At 41.3% G+C, this 23396-nt stretch overlaps 1 protein-coding gene across 1 annotated transcript in view; it reads right to left on the bottom strand.

The window, feature by feature from the left end:
• Positions 1 to 21971, bottom strand: part of LOC147678563 (extracellular calcium-sensing receptor-like) — a 62800-nt gene extending 40829 nt beyond the window's left edge. The window contains exon 1 of the mRNA XM_086946601.1: positions 21838 to 21971. The gene's annotated coding sequence lies outside the window, so the exon portion shown is untranslated. The remainder of the gene's footprint in view (positions 1 to 21837) is intronic.
• Positions 21972 to 23396: the final 1425 nt, after the last annotated feature.

Genomic DNA, 23396 nt, shown 5'->3' with positions numbered 1-23396 from the left:
TGTACCTTCTTGTTCTGTACATATACCTCCCCATCTAGAAAGCATGTAGAATTTGTACTTATATCAGATGTAAATTGTAAATTCATGTCATTGTTGTTCAATTTGGCAATGAAAGTTTCCGCACTTTCTTTTTCACCACACCATACTAAAAACAGATCATCAATGAAGCGGACCCTCTTGACCACATTTTCTGTCCAAATTTTTTTGTGTTCTATTTTGAACACCATCTCCTCCCACCACCCCAGATGGAGACAGGCATAGCTGGGCAAAAAACTTGCACCCATAACTACGCCTCTCTCCTGGTGGTACACCTGCTGCTGAAACATGAAATGGTTGTTATTTAGACAAAAATTTGTAAAGTCAATAAGCATTTTGTTATGAATATGATTTATATTCAATGGGCCTTGAGCCTAGATAGTATTCTAATGCCCTTACCCCATCCCTATGATAGATAGAAGTGATCAAGTTAGACACATCCATGGACATTAGCACATACTCATCTTGCCATTTAAAATCATGTATCTGCCTTTAAAAATCCGTAGTGTCCTGTATGTATCACAGTAGAGCTTTTACGTGCCCTTGGAGAAAAGAGTCTATATAGACAGACACATTATCCAGTAGGCTTTCTTTTGCAGAGATTATAGGTCTGCCTGGGGGTCTCAGTTTGTCCTTATGGATTTTTGGGATGAAGTATACTACTGGCATTCTCAGGTGTTCGTTCTTAAGAAATGTGAGTTCTTCTAGATTAATTAGTCCCATATTTTTCCATGACAGTAATTTTGTGAATACTTCATCCTGCTTTGTCTTTACAATAGATTTAGAGCTAAGCTTAATCCATTTGTGGTCTCCCAATTGGCGCAAGGCCTCCTCCATGTATTGATGTTTTGGCCAAATGACCACATTACCGCCCTTGTCGGAATTTCGTATTACTGTGGAGTCATTGTCCTGCAGTTTTTTCATTAGGTGATGACATTTCTGTAGTAGCACATTATGGGCCTCATTTATGAGAAATGAAGCATCGCTGCGTGAAAGCAGCGATGCGTCACTTCTCAGTGCGCACTCCTGGCGACATTCCTGATGCGTCATATTTAATGTATGACGCATCATGTCGCAAGGAGTTACAGATACGTCAGTATTTCTGACGTATCTGTAAGCGCTAAAGAGACGCATTGCTGGAGTGTGAGTGACACAACTCCAGCAATGCATCCTTTCACATGGGGCAAGCCCCATGTGAAAGGGCCTGCGTCAGTCTTACGCCTGCTGTGAGGCAGGCGCAAGATTTTGACGCAACGGCGTCCTAAAAGTGACGCAGTGAAATCTCATAGATTTCACTGCGTCACTTCTACAACCCTTCCTTGCGTCAATACGCCCCCCTTACATACATTATACCTTGCGCAGGTATAATGTGGCGCAGGAGTTTACAAAGTGACGTATCTACCTAGATGCGTCACTTTGTAAATATGGCGCAACAAGGCGCATTTTTTACGCCACTTGTGCATCAGAAAAAGTGATGCACCGGCGGCGTAAAAGTGAAGCACAGCCTCATAAATGAGGCCCCATGTTTCTTTTTTATGTTGAATTTTAAAGTGCAGTTTCCAGATTTCAGATGTTATAATTTCATTTAAAGTATCTATCGAATCTCTAGTCATTATTGGCACAAATTTGGATTTGGTTTTGATTTTTGTAACTGGTGCGGTATTGATGTTGATATCTAAAGTTTCCGTAGTCACTTGTGTAGGTTCCTCATTTATTGATTCCTCTCTTTGTAACAAGTTGAGGTCACGAAGCAAATTACCGTCTGAGGCTGCCAGTTCAGCACTTGATCTTTGCTGAGTTCTATTAGGAGCCATTGTATGTAATTTGCCAGATTTCATTTGATGGAACTTCTGAAGTTTTATCTTTCTGATATATTGGTATATATCTGCTGAGGTTTGTGGGTACTCAAAATTGCTTTCAGCACAAAAGGATAACCCTAATTATAAAGCTGTTCCTCTGCTTTGTCCAGATTGATATTGGCAAGACTTACAATGGAGTTTTCTTTCATGTTATTATTACCTATTTGTGACCTGTGCTGATATCTTCAATATCAGCACAGGTCTGATATTGAAGATGCCGATTGTATTCCACTCTTTGATCCGGCCACTGATCCTGTTTCAATTCTATGATTTATGTTCCTTTTCGCTGATTTTGCTGCATCATATTTGCAGGAAAAAGTGAATATTTGAACCTGCTCATAGTCGTTTTTATCGCGTCAAAATTTAAATGCTTTTATTTTCTTACTTATTTCCTCTTCCTTTTTAAATTCGATAGCATCTCCTCTTTCATTTCATGCCCCACATTTTCGCCTTCAAGTGCCGCAATCCTTAGATGAATCTAATCAATCTGTTTTTGTAGATCCTTTTTGTCTATGTCCACATATTTGATCAAGATCTCCGTTAGTTTCTTGGATATTCCAGATTACATTCCCCCCACTCTCTTATCATGTTGGGGTAAGGATTATCATAGCCCAGAGTGAGCATAATTCGAAGTCCTCTGGGGATTCTGCCAACTTCTAAATACTTTGAAAGCGACCTGTGCTTCCACCTGTTTATTTGCTCTGATTTTGACAATTTTTCCAATTTTTGTATAGTTCTCATAGGCTTGTACAGTTCTCATCAATGCCTTCCCTGCCTGTTTGTCCTGGGATCGGCATGCTGGCAGTCTCATAAAACATTTCCTCTGCCGCCTCTTCCCTCCCTCGGTGCACATCGGCAGCCTTTGTATTGCACTACCAGGTAAGGGTATATACTGCTGAGACTACGCAGTTCCGCTGCTTTCGTACACCTCTCACCAGACTATAATGGGTATGTGTAGTGAAGGAAGATCATGATTCAAGTAGTTTCAAATATATATTTATTTCATGTAGATGGTACAAGGTGGTATGTGCATAGGTGGTAGATAAGGATAATGAATAAGAAAAACCCCACCAGGAACAAGCTCCTTTCAGCTCAGTCCCAAGCTCCCAACTGAATTCACCAGAGCTAGGAACCCAACATTCTAATGTTTCATCATGAATATGAACATTCCACATGGTGACAGCAGGGGATGAGCAAGACAGGATGAGAAGCAATCACTACAGTATGTCCTAGCTTTCTGGTGTCTGCTATGTTTCCTGCGTCCTCCGACACAGAATCCACTGCTCCGCCACATTCAGTAGATGTTCTCCACCTGTCTGGGGGCTTGCGATCATCCTGATCTGGTTATTGGAAGCTGGGATCTGTCTTCTTCACTTTCAGAGATCTTCAAAGACAGTGCAGAAGTAATAGCAGTCAGTGGGTTTTCAAGTTCCGTGTTTCATTCACCATCTTGATCAGAAGACTGATGGATCAAATGCTGAAAGTGAGAAGATTCTCAGGTAATACAGTTCCAGGATGCTGGGCAGTCACCATATATCCCTTGGTGGACACAACATGGAAAGGTGCAGATTCAAATGGAGCATCAGATTTTCTTCTTTGCATGCTTAGGGAGTTCAGACATGGTAAGGGTATGTTGTGTATTGTTAGTAGGAGGCAGCTACATGATTGACAGGACTTAAGTTTCCTTTTAACCCTCTATCTAAATATGGAAAAACAAACTGAATCTCAGAGAGCTCTCTTGTTGGCAAAAATACCACAATGTTCTTTGAGATCCAGTGCAATTTTTTTCTTTCTTAAACTCTCTAGAATTAAGGTTCTCAACCCTCACAGTATAACTCCTTCCTGAGTAATAGACATTTCATCTTTATCGTTTTTGTACTTTTGGTATTCTCCCTTATTGATGAGAGGTCAAGCGTGTTACTTCCACAACTGATGTGTAATTATATCTTTCAACACCAAAATGTCACTATCATGGCTAGTCACGGTGATGATCTGGGCTAACGATATGGCAGCTGACATATTTGTCTTTACCATGAAATTATTGTAGGCTTCAGCAATCTTGAATGGATTCCTTGACTTTGTTTAGGCACTCTGGAAAAGTAGTAAGCTGCTTTTTGATCCTTCCCTGGATGATGTACAACGGTGTAATCATTCCCTTGTACGTGGGCCGGTATGCCATTCTCATTCAATTGCCTTGTTTGCTTGGTGCATATCAACACTTATGCGTACACATCCTTCAGTGTACTTTTTGGGCACTACTACTATGAGAGCAACCCATGGTGTTTGACCAGCTGAACGCACAATAATGTCATGGTTAAGTAATGATTCAAGTTCTTTTTCAACAGTCTCTTGTAATGAAGAGCAACTCGTCTATCTCTCTAAACAACAAGACGGACATCGTCATTATTATGGAACTTTAATTTCATAGTCTTTAGCTTTCCTAAATCATGAAACAATGAAGAAAGTTAACAAACATTTTTATGGTGAACATTCATATTGCAATTCAAAGAAATCAGTCCCATTTCGGCAGCGGGACTAAAACTGAGTAGACATGCCCTTGTCGCTGTACCTTGAAGCACATGGATGGGTGCTTGCTCTTTCATTTTCTTCTGTTTTAATGTCGCTACAAATGAACTTTGACTTTTTATGGTTATTGATGAGGCCCATGTTTACACTTTGGTTTTCGATGGTGTGAGTTGAGGCAAGGGAGACCATTCATTGTATTTCTCCTCAGGCATTATATCGATGCACCACTGTCGATGATAAAAGGTATTGAATAGTCATTCATTTTCAATGTAATTTTTGGACAATATTTCTATGACTTTGATGCTTTGACATGTCGATTTTCTTTGACTGACATTGTTTCTCCAGTGCACCATACTCAAATTTCTCTGAGGTAAATGTTGACATGGAACAACTGCCTTCCTCACTTTCACTTGATATTGAGAAGAGGATCAACTTCGTTCAGTATTGATTTGCCTCAATTGATGTCGCCACATGACTTTGTGGGTGTGCGTCGAACGCTGCTCCTGAAATGTTCTGGTAGCAATTTTGTCTTCACGCCCTTACTTATTCCTTCGCTTAACAAACCTTCACAAAATGGTTGTCTTTCCACAGATTTTATATATCTGTCCAATAGCAAGACATTTACGTTTGTCCGGAAACGAAAATCCATATCTAAAATATAACTTCTTTTTACTTGAAGATAGCACTTTGTGTCCTTCAGTCTTTTGCTTCGGCTTTCTTTTTAATAATCATAAATGATTCACTTTCGGCACCACTAGCCTCCATGTCAGCAGATTATCTTTGAGCACGCTCCTCAGCTCTGGCAGCCATCAACACTTCTTCCAGACCAAGAGCTTCTCTCAGCATTCGTCTGAATGTATCTGACAAGCATCCATAAATAACATTAAGCCGCATAGCTTCCTTATCATCAAATGAATTGATCTTACAGTGTTTGATGAGGGTATCAAGTCTTTTCACAAATTAATCAGTGGATTCACTAATGTTTTGACATTCTTGACTAATAATGTATCTTTAATAATCAACATTTTGTACTGGACTGAACTTTAGATTTAGATTTTCTTTAGTCTGACAATATGTAATTTTTTTGTCAGTTCACAGCTGTTTCTTTATGACTTATTTCACACCAGCAAGATTTTTGAGATATTTGATAATCTTTTTGTTATCAGTCTCTTCAAGTGTATCAACGAAATCATCAAATGTCTCTATCCACGATGACCATCTATCACCAACATTTTGCTTTTTCAGCAGTGTCAAAAGGTGGCAGTGGTTTCAAAAAGGCAGCAGCAAGGTAGCATATTATGGGAGTGGCTGGCCTTGTGGGTGGAGCTCTTTCTGCTCCTATTGGTTGTCCATTTGAGCCTGAATTCAATTTCGGAGGCCTTGTGATGAACCAGCCTCAGAGTTGTCATTGACAATCAGGGAAACAATTTCTTTCTGAACACTTCACTTGTTGAGACCTCTGGAGTTGTTTTGAGCTGTGGCAGTTTTGGTGGTGGGTTGCTTCAGGTATCAGTCATCTCAGTAAGCGCGACCCTTGTTCTTCTTCTTGGGTCTCCTAACCTGATACTGAGGTGGGAAATTTCAGCTTGTTGAGGATCTGGTAAGTGCAATGATAATATACTTTTTCTTACTTATTCTGTCAGTCAGCACTTTTTCCTGTATCAGTATGTAACCACCTTGTTTGGTATCACTCCGTATACTGTACAATGTTATCTTTTGTGACAACGCAGTACTTTATACTTGACTTGACCATCAGGTTCCCGGCCATCAACGTGTAAATTATTTACAACGCTTCCATTGTCTTCATTTGCTTTACTGTGGCTGTAGTTGCACTTTGACTCCACATGCATGAAGCGTCGATTGCATTCTTCGACAGCGACATATGTGGCACGCACAAGCAGTTTGCTTGGACCACAGTAAACTATCTGGGAGAGCACAGACATTCTGGGTTACTAATCCTACATCACATCGCCGTTTGTAGCATCTTCCCAGCATGGGCTCCCTCCAATGACTAAGTTACACATGGAGCTTAGAATTACACAACTTTATTCAGCTGTGAGTAACTGCGACCTCAACATTGTAAAACAAGCTTTCATGGCATTGCGGTCTGACCCCTACATCAAAGCTCAATGGAGTCCATTTTGAGTCAAAAGGGGTCTGTCATAAAAGATTGCAAGACACTACACTAGCAAATTAGAAGAGAAAGGGTTGGACTGCAACTGCGGGTATGATGGCCCACGGACTGCCGAACTCGTAATATGGCCCTAAGTGTAGAATATGCTAAAAGCAGTCAACTTGCTGTTGAAATAAACAAAATGATAGCACTAGCCTTTGTTCCTGCCACAGGGGTAGTTAACCACTACAATTTAAAAATAGAAAGCCCTTTCCACCAGAAAAATGAAGACAAACTAAGGCCTCATATGGATTTTTTCAAAGACACTGACTGCATCGCTCCAAACACAGACTCCAACCCAAATTTAAAAAACCAAGGCAGAACGTCTATGACAACACCTTGACAGAGGAAGCCAAAAAAACAGTGCAGTCTTCCAATCCACATTAGGCAGAAACCCAACCTACGCTTATAAATTTATAGAAGCATTACAAAAAGAGCAAAGCTACCAACAACTATGGATGGAGCAATCGGTAACCCAAATTCCACCTAAACGTACCAAATAACTCAAAAGAATATATGACATACTTTAGTTTAAAGTAAAACTCCTCGAATTGAGCAATCTGGAACCCAAATTAAACTTAAACATACCAAACAAACCAAAAGATTGTATGACGTGCTACAATATAAAAGTAAAACTCTTCAAAAAGAACAAAGAAGTAGATTACTTTAAAATAACTGCCTAAGCATATTATAAAAAAAAAGTAATTTGCAAAAGTCCAAAAAACGATAACAAAATCTTAACCAATATTTAACCCTTTCGCTGCTGATGACAAGCTCAGCTCGTCATCACCCACGGGTGTCGTGTGCTGATGACGAGCTGAGCTCGTCATGGAAACAGCAAAATGGCATTTTGCAGCACAGGGAAAAAATCCCCGCAGCAGCCATGTGGTTAAGTAATTTCTGTAGAAATAATAAACATGTACATTAAATAAAAATCCAATCTTAAATAAGACTGATATAATGCAATAATATGTAAACTATGTACACAATCTTTGTCAGGTTCTAGCGAGATGCGCCCACAAATTAAGGAAGAACTACGTTACCCAGAATGCCCGGTAGGGTAACATGATATAAGCTCCAAGATAGCGTGGGAAGACGTGCATAATCTGTTGTTTGAATTGGTCACTCTCTCGGCTGAGAGAGTGTCAGACGTACCGGAGGGACTCGAGGATTCGGGGATCCTTCATTTCGAGAGATTAAAGTCTGCGCCTGTGAGTACGGAAACCTGTTTTGTTTATGAAGCGGAATACGGCGGTAGGAGTTCACTGCGTATTGCCGTGTTCATTTTCAGCTTTCTCAAGCGGCTATCGGCTTGAACTCGGTGATGGAACCGTTTATGCCGAGCCAACAGGAGTGGTTTTACTTGTTTATCGTATCGTGGTTTTCTGATGTCAGCGGGTTATAGCGGTGTTCGCAACCGCATAATACCGTGTGTTGGGAAAAGAGTAATGTTATAGAATGTTGTGGTGGTCGCAACTGCTCATTACTATATAACTCGGATTATTCTATGTACTTTTCATACTTATTTGGATTACACCATCTGCAATTCAGCCTTGCTTCATTGTCTGGCCAGTTTCCGTATCCACCCACAAATCGAAAGTGACCATAGGCCCCAGGTCATATCCGTTAACACAAAACCAGTGAATCAGAAACCTGGTCCTTCAACCTGCCGGGGAATATACACGGAGAACCTAAAGCGCCTCAAGTGGAGTGAAGACATTAGCCTGTATGTATTGGCATTTATATAGCGCACTACTTACCCGTAGGGTCCCAAGGCGCTTCGACCGCTGCAAAACCCTTCCTGGCTTCCCTGAGAGATGGTCCCTTAATGGGTATCTCCAGGGTGAGACCAGGCATCCCCGGCGGTCTGGTGGGGCCGTTAGTGAAGATGAGGCAAGCTAATGCCCAGAGTTGCCGAGTGTGATCGCTGATCAGAGTGGGCACCGAGGCGAGAGAATTATCGAGTCCGCTGACCCTGGTCCAGAAACCTGCCGCGCCGGGAATCAAACCCTGGTCCCGGGCCATCCTCTGCTCTCGGGTCTGCCGCCTCTAACCAGTGAGCCACACTAACATCCTACATGAAAGTATGGACATCATAAGAGGCGGCATCGACCAAGATGCCTCACTGATGCTCTGCTCTCACCTGACCAACCTTTTTCCAGCAAAACAGCAGGCCCAAAGCTAGAAACAACGCTTTGCGGTTACCTACAAAATCTCCGGGGAATAGCAAATGCTTAAACCTCTACCAAGCTGCCCAAAAGTCTTTCAGGCTGGCGAGGATTAAAGATAAACAGACGCACGAAAACCAATTCTGGTGCAAATTGGTGTGGAAGAGTAAGAGTAAAAACTCAAGAAAATTTTGGGCCACACAAACCCGAGAACATCGAGCTTTGGATCAGCAAATATCCAAGAATCAGACTGGGCAATATTCCTCACTGACCACTTCAGGTCTTCAGAACATCCAGGACCAACAGGATACAGCCCCCCAAGAGAGACTGAGTGCTCATATTCAGTCAACGAGGACCTTGAGGTGACTCAAGAAAGAGTTGCCACAGCAGTGACAAAAGCAAGATCAGACGGAGCACCGGGCCCAAATGGCCTGCCACAGAGTCTGTTTAAATCTGACATAGCCTTCTGGTCAGGGACACTAACAAACCATTTTAATTATGCTTTGAAAACTGCAACAATCCCTGACTCATGGCAGGGAGCCATAATCCACCCAATCTATAAATCAGGGTCCTGCGCCTCGCCGAACAACTACAGACTCATTGCCCTCGTGGCCAATGAGGCTAAGCATTACGCAGGCCTCCTCTTGGAGGACCTGAGGCTATGGGCAAAGGAACACAACTTGATACCGATGAACAAGACAGGGTTTGTTGCTAACTCAGGGACCAGGACCTACCCAGTGCTGAACGTTCGAATAACGAGCGCTGGCCCATCGGCCAACGGTCGTGCGCAGCACTGGGGAGGTAGCGCTTGTGACGACAGTTGGCCGACGGCAGTGCTTAAGGGGTTAAGTAATCATCTGTACGCTGATGACCTGGTTCTCTTTAGCCTCACCATGGTCGGGCTGCAAAGGCTCCTCGACAAATTGCTTAGTTATACGACCACGAACCAACTAGAATTCAACCTCAAGAAAACGCAAGTTGTCCTCTTTGGTAAGAAACGACATGCCGGTGGCGGGTGGTCATTTAACAACACAAGCCTCGCTATAGGCCAGTCGTACAAATACCTAGGTGTCCACCTGCACTCCAGATGTAATCTTATAAAACAGCGCAATGAGATCGCAGTTAAAGCTACGACCCTTGCGGTGTCACTAGCTAAGCTCTCTAAAAATCTCTCAGGCCCTACTCTAACGCCTCTTTTGGAAGTCATGAGAGCGAAAATTGGCCCTACCCTATCATACGGTATAGAGATATTCAGGGGCAAATTGAACATTGCTTTAAATCAACACACAACCAGAATATATAAAAGATTTCTCCAGCTGCCAAATTCTGCATCTGCAGCACAGATAAGATTAGAGATGGGGTTACTAAACTATGAGGCTTCCAAGGTCGGCACATACCTAAACCTCTGTCACAATTTGAGACAAGTGGACCCAGGCACATTAGAATCTCTAGTCTGGCTAGAAATCACCCAGAAAAATCCAGGTGGAATGTTTGGTCGCCTTTTTAAGGATGCCACTCATCAAATGTCATCGAGTGACCTATGGGCCCTTAAACCAAGTCAGACAGCATTTAAAATGGGCATTAAAAAATGTGTGAGAATGAAATCACTTATCACAGATAAAGCACTCTTTGCGAAATGTAGTCACGCTTGGGCTCTCGTAAATTCGTACAGACGGCTAGCCCCCGCCACTTACCTGTCTTGTACATACTCACTGTACCTAAAACGTAGCCTTATTGCTATTAGAATGGGTGACTGGCGATTTCTGCAAGACCTGCCTTCCTGGCGACGCACGGTGGAAGACCTAACTTGTAGAGGGTGTGGTAAAACAGCTGAAACTCTGTTGCATGTGGTCTGCCTTTGCCCACTCTTTAATTCCCAACGCAGGTGCAAACTTAAAGTTGAATGGAATAGGCTGGGTGCCCGGACCTGTAGGCAAGCCATCATTGTGGCTTTGAACCCTAAAAACACAGTCTTAAATATAAGACTAGCAAATTTCATTCAGCAAGCATACCGTAATTTTAAGCAAAAGAGGTCCCATAAAGCTTCCCCCTTATCCTTTTTAATCATTTAATACACCTTACAATATACCCCAAATTCTAAGCAGGATATAATGAAAAGAGCATGAGCAGTACCCCTAAGAATATTGGGTAGTTTTTATATGTATGATACCACCGACAGCGAGAGTAACATAAAAGGGGTGAAGAGTTTTGTATATTATGTGTTAACCTATCTTCCTCTTGGTTCATTACATATTTGTGTTTTTATTTTTATTTTAAAATGCTACGGAATAAGGAGGCTCAAGATGTGAATGATCTCTATTTTTATAACGATTGTCTATAATCAATCGCTTTTCTTGTTTTTTATTTTAACATTTGGTACACAATGTGAACTTTGTATTCTTTTAAAGATATCTGTGTTATATCCAAATAAAGATATTTGATTTGATTTGACTATGTACTTTTCGTGTTCTAAACAGTAGCGGAATAGAGAGGCAGTCGCAACCGCGTATTACCGTTATCATTGATATTATTTGCCTTGCTTTACTATTCCAGGTTGGGAAGGATAATGGGATACGTTTAATTAGCTAGACAGAATAAGGGACATAAAGAACCTGCTAGCAGACTCACGGTGAAGTAACCTTGAATTATGCTTTTGAACAATTAACAAGAACTCTGATGTTTACTGAATGATAACTCTTGGCAGCGTGAATAGGGAACAGGGTAGGGAAACACACCTTTATTGATTAGTTATACATTGAATTGGATGGAGAGGTGCTCATGATGTTGAATGCTTTCATTTCAGGTTATCTTATTAACATATGATGTGATCCCATGTACATGGTGCTATGCAGTGGCAAAAAAGGTACATCCAATTAGTCTTTTAGTGAGAATTCATGAGAGTAGATTACTTGACTGTCTTTAACCTTTGTGCTTATGTTGTTTTAGAGCCTTTGTCCCGGCTGACCCCTTCCCTTGCTTTTCCCTTACCTGATAATTCGAAGACCCTGGGAGGTAACCCCATATCAGGGGACTTGGTAATGTCAGGAGCTGGGCCATTATTCTGCTGCAACTGAATCCTGCGAAGCTGGGCCTGACAATCTTTACCTCACCACCGAAAAAGCTCAGAGAAAAATCTATATCCATCACATAAAATAAATACAACACTTAACTACACATTTCCAAATAACAATCACATAATAATAACACAAATAATAAACGATAACATTTCTGACCCAAAATAAATAAAATAAATATGGCTTACTGTTCTGTAGCTGCAGATCCTTCTCTGTATCCAAATAACCAAAAATAATGATACACCAAAAATGAGAAAAATACAATGCAACGAGCCCACCAAAAAATGCAAGAATAAAACTAATCCAATACAGATCCCGCAAAGCAACACTAAGGGCCGATTTCAATGTGGCCCGAAAGGCTCCAACGATCGGTCGGAGCCTTTCCGAGTCGCATCTCTGTTTTCTTTTCGACCGACGCATTACAATGCTGGTGGTCAGAAACTAAACTGGCGGGTCATTCTGAATGGCTTCCTATGGGCTCAAGAGCCTGCCAGCCAGTCGGAGGCCACCCTGTACTCCCACAAGACAGTCTTGCCGCCCTAGGGATTATGATGCATGGGTTCCGTCAGGGTTTCCATGCCAGCCTTTCTGACATAGAAACCCTGCAGGATGGCGTGTTAGGACCCCTAGCTGGACCACATTGTCTCTGCTGCATCCGGTTGGGGGCAAAAGGGGCACCTATGATGCCCCCCTGTTAATCATTGCACCCCGTGGCAGGCACCTTGAGTGGCCTGCCATGGGGTGCAGGGGTTAACATCACCTCCCATTTCCCTATGGGAGCATGTACCATGGCCGCTTTATGGCTGTAATAAATGCTCCCACAGGGAAATGTCGGAATAAGACCGAACAGTGTGCAGTCGTACTCTAATCAGGAGGCCAGGGTGGCTGACCGGAGGTCTTCGGTCCCAATTCCGAGACGGTCCAACATCGTAATAGGCCCAAAATTATAATTAAAAAAACTCCAAGGGGACAATTCCGATCTCGCTTGGAAGGTTTCCAAACTCGATCTGGCCGTAAAAAGTACGAGCCGTACGCGTGTTCTCTGCCCAACTCCTACAGCTGTATGAGCAAGCAAGTAGGATGCGAGAAATGCAAAATTGCCAACTGAATCGTTTCTGGGTCCAAACTGCTCCGTCCGCCTCGTCCGCAAGTAAACCGTGCCCTGCCGAGCAATGGAGGCGAATTCCGACCGAGCCAGTGTGTCGGACAGTCATATCGAGCCGAAGTTTCCGGATGCTGCCTTTGAGGGTCCGTGTCGGACCCCCATCACCCGCAGCCTTACGACTCAGACACAGGGGGAGACCCAAGGGTCTCCCCAACACAGGCATGTCCAGTGCGGATGGCACCAACGCGTATCCACTGTTGGGGGCACCCTTGGGTGAGACGTACCCATTCATTCAATTGGAGCCCATGTACTCATCGTACGACTGGCTCCCGTTGACTTCTATAGGAGTCCGACCGAACCGAGTCCGGCAGAATGCGGCCACATCGTACTCGCTCGGTCGAAATGCAGGCTTGGTCGGCTTGGTCGGAAAACACTCCGGATCCGGCTTGCTCGGAGAGCTTTCTGACCCAGATTTGAATTGGCCCCCAAGTGTTCCAAAAAAATTAACGCTCCTGGAAATCCCAAAAAAAGGAAATCAAATTTGAAAATATTGGTTTATCATAAACCAAAATAGGTTTTCTTTAAAAAGCTGGTGAATCCCAAAACCAATAGGACACATTCATAGTGAAAACCGTGCAAAGTAAAACAGAAAATTCACCTGCACAAAAACATTACATTCACAAAAAAACACATATATATTTCACTCAATCATTATGAAATAAGTAATATAATTCGATATAAAATAATTTTATGTATTATATTATAATATAATATAATATAATATAATATAATATAATATAAAATACCATAATATAATATAATAACACATTACTAAAACAGTGTATTAAAACCCAAAACTACACACTGGTAAAAAAACATTAACTAACACACCTAAACTTACAAACCACCCTCAAACAACACTATAACTAAACTCTAGACCTCCCCACTACATCTTCCATACCCTCAAAACCCTAAAAATAAACTTTCAAAAGAGCGTTCGTATTCGGACGAACAGCAGCACCATACCATGACCTGGATCCTGGAAAATAGAATAAAAATGTTTTAAAATATACTACAAAATAGAGAGTAGTGGTAATAAAATGGGACTCTAAATTAAACTAAAAAGAGACTATTGAATAAATGTACTACAAAAATGTAAAACATTATTTATTGAACATGTTAAACATTCAAACAAATTGTAAAAATGTTCATTATTTGTGAAGTATAAATTAAATAATATACAATTATTTAATATATAATGAAAAAGTTTATGTTGAAATGATGTTGAAAATATGTATATGAAACCATTTTAAAAATGTTAAAAAATACAGAAAAAACATGTAAAATGCACAACATACAAAACTATTTCAACATGATTCTCTTTTGTTATTTAATAATTAAAAAAGATTTCATATATATAAATGTTTATTTGCAAGTAGAAATATATGTTTACACATGTAAAAATGTACCTCAAATAAACTTTGAAAACATGAATAAAAATTTAAAAATGTGTTAAATGCCTTCTAAGAAAAAATGTAATTAATAATATTATTTATTACAAACATACAACTACTTTTTTATTATATTTCTAAACACTAACAATACTAATTAAATAACATAATCCCACTCTACAACATACAAAGACAATTCAAACAAAGGGTTTCACACTAAATTCATTCAATAAAATAATCGTATCCTACAGAAACTAATTTGAAGAAACTGCTAGACACTAAAGGAGTTACTTTTACTATTCCCACTCCAATCTAAACCAATTTGGAGAAGACGTTGGACAATAAAGGGGTTGCATTTACTGTTCCCACCCCGATATAAAACCAGTTTAGGGAAAATGTTGGGAACTAAAAGGGTTATATTTACTATTTCCACTCCAATCTATACCAATTTGGAGAAGGTGTTGGACACTAATAGGGTTACTTTAAACAATTCCCCAAAAATAGAACTTATTTAAATACTAAACATATTAAAAATCTTCTATTTTTGTTACTAATTGTTTTCATTTGTAAACGAATAACATATAAATATACAACAAAATATAATTTCTACATCGTAAAAATGCATATATTTTAGTTTCATCATTTACTTGCCCAACATTTCAAAGATGGTTAATACAATACACATGATAAATAAAAATGTATCATCATATTTTGTTATGATGACCTTATCATTGTAGCATAAAAAGCATTACACATATTTGAATTATGTTACAAAATAAACTAGCAAATATTCTAAAATTACAAGCTTTATTTATTGGTATTTATTTTACTATTTTACTTTATTAAGTTACAATAAAAACATGTTTTATTTAATATAATTAACATCTACTCAAATTATGTATACATTATTATTTGTACAAATTAATGCAACAAAAAATATTACAATATTAATTTGCATATCATCAAAATAGTTAGCATTAAATGTATATTAAAATATCGACATTTAGAATTGTCCAATGGTAAGGTTTCACGTATTATTAATAACTTCTTTTGGATTGATTGCTCTTTATAACGAGACCTACCATTCTGTAGAGCTATAAACAACAGACATTGATGTTACTGAACTCAATGGTTTTTATTTCAGCAGGCAGATGAAAGGATGAGTTTGCTCTATCTATCATCAAACGTCTGACATGCATCTTGTCCATGGACTTCAGCTGCTATCCTTACTTAGGGGCTTATTAGGATGGCAGACGGGCTAGAGTCCGTCCGCCATCCTGGTGTAAGCATGGGACCGTCTGCCAAACATGCGGCGGTCCTGCACCACAAATTAGAATGCACTGCCACTGTGGCGGTCGCATTTTTGTTTTTAACATTGCGGCGGATGCTGCTCATAGCAGCACCTGACACAAAGCTAAAAAGCCATATTGTGTATTTCTCTGCAATACGTGGCAAGCACCACACGGTGCCAGTCACTTGGTGCAATGAAATGTAGGGGGTACCATGGGTACCCTCCAAGTGCACAGACACCACCCCCAAAACAAGGGGGGGGCTCTCAACAGGCCCCCAGAGGCATTCTCCACCAGCCGTTCCATGGTGGGAAATGCCGATGTCAGCCTTCATCCTAATTTGGTGGATGGTGCCCGCTAGGCATCGCCACCATTTTGGCCCCCATTGTCCGTCCGCCAGGCAATCACAATGATTGACTGTGGCAGTTCCGGGGTGGACTGCCTTTGCGTCCACTGTGGACTGAATTGGATTTCTTCACATTCGGTGGTGGGAAAATCGAGGTCCAATGGTGGAAGGACCGCCTCCGCATGGCTGGGGGTGGTGGTCCTTCTGCCATCATAATGAGCCCCTTAGCTATCTCAGTATTACACCAATGGAAAGTTAAACTTGCACACTATAGAGTAAAAAGACACCCCTTGCTGCAGTGACTCATTGAGAGTTCATTAACTGTACAGTAGCCCAAAGGACCTGCAGACCCGCTGCACCCTCATGCCAATGTTGGTGAATCTCTTGTAAATTTAGAGAGGGTCCTTTATAATAATGCACAAGCAGCAACCCCTTGACTTATAACTCTTATATGAACCGACAAATTATTAATGTTGTTTTAATTCACCCTCTTTTTTTGTCCTTTTTGCTTGGCTGTAGAGTGTTTACTGGGGCTTTGGCATTTTGACTGCAGTGTTTCAGAAGCCCCCCCCCCCCCGTTCTCTAAAAGCTATTTTCAGGTTAATTTGCTTGTTGCCTTCAGATCTTTTGTGGTTTGGGTCTACCTTTCCTTTTCTCACCAAGTTTTGTTGGCTTCAGTTTCTCGCTTTAGTTTTTGGTACAGTCTTCAGGGGTGTAACTTCAGGGGTTTGTTTTTTGGTGTTACTCCTGTAAGAAATGTATTTTCTGGTAAAAAGTCGGGTACTGGTGCTCTCAGTTGTGTATGGTAAGGTGTCTGTGGGATTTCACGAGGAATATTTACATACACACAGACAAACATGCACCACATCTCTCCACCCCTCTCTCTGTTTTGAAAATCTTCAAAAATGTTTTTTGAAAAAATATATTGTTGTTTCTCTCACTTAGGACCCCTACCCATCCACATTTCTCTCTCTTTCTCCTTTTTCTTAAGCCCGTCTCATGCATCCTGCATGTTGTAAAACTTATTAAAATATTATATCGAGAAAAAAAATGCATCAACACCCATCAATGGTAGCAAGCACTATATAAATGCAAACCTTTTTCCCTCTTCTATCCCTCCACTATTGTTCTCAATCCAAATAACTGACTAACATATCCACCACTTTCTTATTTTCACTATACTTATACACCACTAATCCTTTAGGGGTTCCGGAGTAGCGTGCTAGTCGCCGAAAAAACACTTCAACACCTCGTCAGGGGTAGTAAACGCTATATAAATGCAATTACAATCAAATACAATATGATTGTATGGAAAGCTGAAGCTCAAACTCCTCTAATCTTACTGACCCAGCTAAGCCCTGACAGTCTTTCACCATGAGTTCAAGAAGGAGCGTGCGGTGGAGCAATCCACATTTAACCCTTCTGCTGGCTAACGAATTTAGAAATTTCTTCACTAATGAATCTAATCACACAATTGCTTTTTGTTTTCTTTTACTCATAGAACATCCTTAAGTACTCGGCAGCTTAGTTGCCTATGGGAATGCAAATATATCAAAGTAAACATACACAACTAACCTATATGCTATTTTCCTGCAACATTTATGTCTAAATTAAAGGTCAGCTAGGCATCTCACATGAGATGATTTTACTACCTACTGTATTGATACTACCCCAGATGGACCATAAAACTCCTGTCCTATTCGAGCATGTTAATTAATTCCACAAGAAAGCTGATTGTGTATCACTAATTCAAACTAAAAAATTCGGCTACCATTACTTTGGATATTTTATTTCAGAATACCATTATTGCTGACTAATAGGGTGACACAGCATATCTCTGGATTGAATAACTTCTTTTATTCGTTTTAATGTTCATGTTTTAAGACCATAACATGTTTTAACATTCCTATTTTAAATTAACAACTATTCATGTGAAGCTCCTGATGGAGAGCAGCTTTCCACCTAGAATTTGGGAACTGCCCAGGGTTCCTTTCTTTCGTTTTTTGCATAATTTATGCAGAACTGTAAGTCTTAAAGGGCATTGTTTTGACTTAAACTGGTTGCTCCCTTGTGTCTGGGCAAAGCTACACCACTCTGGCGCAGCTCTAATAAGAGCAAAACATGTCAGGGGTTGCTTATATTCATTCCAAGTTTGATTGGATGGAATTTATCAATTCCAAAATGTAATACTGTACCTGGAACAGCAAAAGGCTTTTATCATTTTTCAGCTCACTGCGGATGGACCCGTGCTAGTCCAATGCTTAAAGATTTTGCTGAAAAAATGGCAAAAGTATTTGTCACTTTCTAGCTTACCATGGATGGCATGTGCTAATTCTATGATTTAAAACTACAGGAAAAACAAACATTTGCTGTGAGCAGATTTGGATTGTAGGTGGTTGCATTTTAGAGAGTTCCATATAAAGATGCTGCTCTCCACGTAAAACTTAGGAACTACCTAGGGTTTCTTGCTTTCTTTTTTGCAAAATTTAGGTTGCACTTTAAGTCTGAAAAGGCCTTGTTTTGACTTCTACTGCTTGCTCGTGTTACTGTACAAAGCTATAACTCTTTGACGAGCTCAAATAAGAGCAAAACAAATGACACGAGTTGCTTTTATTTATTCTAGGCTTTTTTTTTAGTTGTATATAGCGTGAACTAGACCCTAGACATCGGTATCAGAGCGCTTTACATGAGCACCAGTTTCGTTACATGAGGACACACATTCATTTTTGTTAGGCACGGGGAGATTAAGTGATCTGCCAGGAATCATTGGATGACATTTTTCCAATTCAGAGCTGTAATACTGTGCTTGGAGTGGTAGAATCCTTTTGTCATTTTTCAGTTTGCAGTGAGCAACACTTGCCTATTTTATGCTTATCCACTTTGCTGTAAAAATTGCAAAAGACTTTTTCTCTTCTGACTCAGCATGGATGGCACTGTACTTATCCTATGGTGACAACCTCTGCTAGAAAAACAGACATTCGAGGTCGACAGTGTTGAAGTGGTGGTGTTGTAGAGTGTTCCATATAAAGGAGCTGCTCTCCACCTAAGACTTGGGTTCCTTGCTTTTTCTTTGCATAACTTATGCAGCACTCGAAGTCCGAAAAGGCTTTGTTTTGACTTACACTGGTTGCTCTCTTGTTTGTGGATGAAGCTATACCTCTCCGATAACAGCAAAACACATGTCAAATTTGTATTTTGTGGAGTCCTGCCCTTTCCACCCCAATGGGGACTGCCTCTCACTATGGGGTACATGTAGGTGACACGTGCCTAGAATTACTGACCGTCTTGAGACTTCCCCTTCCTCTGTGACACGTGTATGTATATATATATGTTAATACGTAGGATTTCTCACAGCTTTGTTATGTTTGCTTTAAACACGGTCCACAGGAATTTTTCTAAACCAACACTACTGTCCCACACATTGGGTTACACATGTTACAGTGCCTCAACATTTGTTGATTGCCGATTTCTGTAACTATTATCATCATGTTTTGATGCATGTACTATACATATGTTTTCATCATGTTTAGCTTTTACTTCTGTAACAGTAAAACTCTTATTATTAGCATTGTTGCACCTGAGGCTATGAGTAATAACATGCCTAATCATTACAAAATAGCAGACACGTTTGTAATGAACATTGATACGAGTTGAAGTGCTTTATGTCAAAACTACTTATGGCACTAACATTGCTTGGCTTTTTATGTGTGAGCATGGCTGCAGGTCAGCCGAAACTGAGGGGTTTGGACTTTGGACATTTTGAACATATATATATATATGGATGGATGGATGGATGGATGGATGGATGGATGGATGGATAGCCAGCCCTGCAGGAATCATAATACAGACTGGCTCAGAGTTAATGTGGGGATTTCCTGGTCTTCCCATAAGAAACCCAGTGAAATTCACTAGAACTATCTTTTTCCCCTATGAAGTACTTCACATAAATGTGCACCCATGCTGTACACATCTCGCATTTCCATTTTCACAAGCCAACCGGTGTAAAAAAATAGGATTACATCAACTAACTGAAAAACACACGTTTACAACAGCCGATCGCTGCAAATCAAATTTCGCACCCTTGTTTAGTGTCAATGTTGTTTATGAACTGAGCGCTGAACTTGTTGTTTCAGAACTACCTAGCACAAATGCACAATTTTATTAATTCAGCATGGTGTTCAGTACTATCTACCTGTGCTAATAACGTGATTAGTGGCTCTGTTTTTTCTCTTTTTTACACGTCTTTCTTGGCGTTTTTGTGATTTCCCTTTTTTCATTTTATATTTTGCTGTAACCTCTGTTGCCTTATTTGCGCTGTATCAAGCACACTGACAACAACTACAGCATTGCCATATGCATCACAAATTTGGCTGGTAAAATAAAAAGTACACGTTTATGACACAGAATCCATGTTTTAACAATGTTTAGCTGGAAGCAGGGAGCTGCAGCACCTCGGTGTTGTACCAGGGCCAACTGGGTCTCGCGTCCCGTATAAGCAAAGAATAAAAGACCTGAGGTTCCTTGTGTAATCCAAGGCCACCTCTCTCTTCCACCTTTGACAGACCGCCAACACGAATGCTGTGAGCTCCTGATCGCTTAAAGCACTTTCATACTCTCAGGGATTTTGGAAATAAACTGGATCCATACACGGCCGGTTCTAGGATCTGCGAGGCCCTGGGCTAAAAGGGAACCTGCGAGGCCCCCTCTAATTTAGATAAGTGGCCCCCTGCAAGGAGACCATTCACAGACACTGTGGGGGGCCATTGTCCAGCATTTTGGCGCCCCCACAGTTTTAACTTTTACTCCACAAGCATTTCTCACACCTTCAGTCCGATAGGTGTGAGAATTGATTGTGGTCTAAAAGTTAAAACTGTGGGGGAGCCAAAATGCTGGACAATGGGCCCCCAACAGTGTCAGTGATGGTCTCATTGCAATTGAGGGAGCGTCTCCGGCTCCCTCCCCTATGCCTCCAGACACCATCCATGAGAGGCCCAGGGAGGGGGCCCCCTCCAATGGACCTTAATTGCAGGCGACACCTTTCTTTGTAATAGATCACCAGGGAAACAATAGGCCACATCACTGGTGCGTGGCCCCATGCTGGTGGGCTGAGTGCGAGGCCCTGTGCAGCTGCCCACGCTGCCCATGCCTAGCGCTGACCCTGGATCCGTAAACAAAACATTTGTTATCCTAATGAGTGAATCAGCAACTATCACGTTTTATAAATTATCAATTATCTGTTTTTTCTGAAAACAAAATGCTTCAGAAATAAACATATATTGCAAAACGTACAAAAAGTAGCACTATGACTGTTGACAGTTACCTCTGTTTCTATAAATAGTGAAACCGTGCAATAGCACTTTGTTTGTGAGAGTGTCCTACTGTGCTTGGATGTGATTGGTTGGTGCACAGGACTTGAGGGAAGAGATCGTTTCAAGGTGGGTATTTAATTTAGTGACATTAACCAGCCAATCACAGCGAATCACCATCTGCTTTCAAAAACTACCAATGCGCCATGTTAATACACATAGATGATTCTGCTTGGTGCATGCCTTTATTGTAGGGACAATATGTGATTCATCCAGCAACTGCAGTCCCAAAATATCATGTGACTAGTGAGCTAATGCGCGCACATGTAAAAAGTAAAAACTTTGAAAAGTGAATTAAAAGATTGCACATCGCCAACATGACCTTGCTCCTCAAATTTCACGCCTGATGCCGGACAGAGCTGTGCATTGGTCGCTTGTAAGAACTTTGGTGCATACTCAAGCAAGAACACAAAACCTGGTTCTCGCGAGAGGTGGTTTGCTTACGTCTGGCACGTGGCTGCAGTAGGCTCCTCTCTGAAGGTGATCTGTGGCTGCAGCGCTGAGAAGTGGACACGGAAGATCCCTCCCAGCAGGATGTCGCCATCTCTTGAGAATCCGCTCACTCTGTCCCTCTTCAGCTGACATCCGGGCACTGCGCCCTGCTCAAGATACACCAGCTTCAAGCACCAGAGCAGCAGGAGCATCCTCGTGCCAAACCGGAAGCGAGGCTTGGTACAGAGCCCGAAGGTCATGCTGCGGGTGGTGCGGACATACACTTCACCCATTGCACCTCTGGCCCGGCGGTCTGAATGGACCGCTAGAGGGCGTGTGTCTGCGGTCAGACGTGGGAGGGCTTGCTTTCATATCTTGTGGTCTATGTGTGACTTCACTCGTGTGGATTTACTGCGTCCGTCGTCTTGGCCAAAGTTCAGTCAAAGCCAAGCCTGGCGGCCCACAGAGAAATAAAGCCCTGATTGATGGCCCCGAATGTGAGCCGGACTCAGTGAACCCCTGATAAAGGTGCTCAGCCTCTGCGCATCACTGAACTCAGCCGCGGCAGGTTCATGCCTCGCACGAGGCTGCCTGAGACCTTTTATGGGAGCCAGGGTCCCCGAGGGAGGGGCAGGCGAGGGGCAGAGGATGGCTCTGATTGCTCCCTTTCCCACATCCATCCTGTGTGATGATTGCTGAGGGAACGAGGGAGGTTCAGGGCACAAAGCGCCATCTTAAAACTAACACATTATGTTAAGTGAGAAAAACCTTGACATAATTGTTAAGTTAAGGATGAGGGCCAAGCAGGCCAACATTAAATGTCCTCATTGGTGACAAAAATAAGTATCTGCCATCATTGTTCACACAGCAGATACATTGGTGCATGTACTTATAAAGTCAATGAAAAAAACAAAGGTTAAGAATAGATTATCTTTAGGAAAACTTTATTCATGCTTTCTTTACAAACCACACTTAAACCACGAAAACATTAGAAATTCTAAGGTTATAGTTATATCAAATAACTAATGCGCCCCCATCAAATAACTCTAACTCGCGCAACCCCTTACACAGTGTTGCCAACTCATAAGCCACAGTGACAAAACTGTACCTCGCCACTCTGCAATGCAGTGTTCTCACAAATGATGTAATTTGATACGGTATCAGTGTTCTTTTAAATGCTATACATTAAGATAGTATAAGTGATGTAATATGAAAGGGTATAGCCAGTGCATCGTGAAGGCATAGAGTGGAGTGGACTGTCCTAGAGTAGAGTGTTGTGCACTGTAGCGATGGACAGTGGTGTGACATTCAGAGGAGTGTCCTGTTATCAGGTGGAGTGTTGTCGAGTAAAGTTTCATAGACTGTAATACAGTGAAGTAGAGGTTTGTAGAGTGGATAGGCATTTAGTGGAGTAGGGTCTTGTAGAGTGAAGTGGCGTAGAGTGAAATGGAATGTCATAGAGTATAGTGGCATGCCATAGAGTGGAGTCGACAATCGTATATTGGAGTCTCATACACTGTAGTGTCGGACAGTCTTGTGATGTTCAGAAGAGTGCTATTGAGTGGAGTGTG

This window comes from Lissotriton vulgaris, chromosome 12, assembly GCF_964263255.1.
Source record: "Lissotriton vulgaris chromosome 12, aLisVul1.2, whole genome shotgun sequence".
Lineage (NCBI taxonomy): Eukaryota > Metazoa > Chordata > Amphibia > Caudata > Salamandridae > Lissotriton > Lissotriton vulgaris.
The sequence above is the reverse complement of the archived record's forward strand: the minus strand, read 5'-3'. Positions and strand labels throughout refer to the sequence as shown.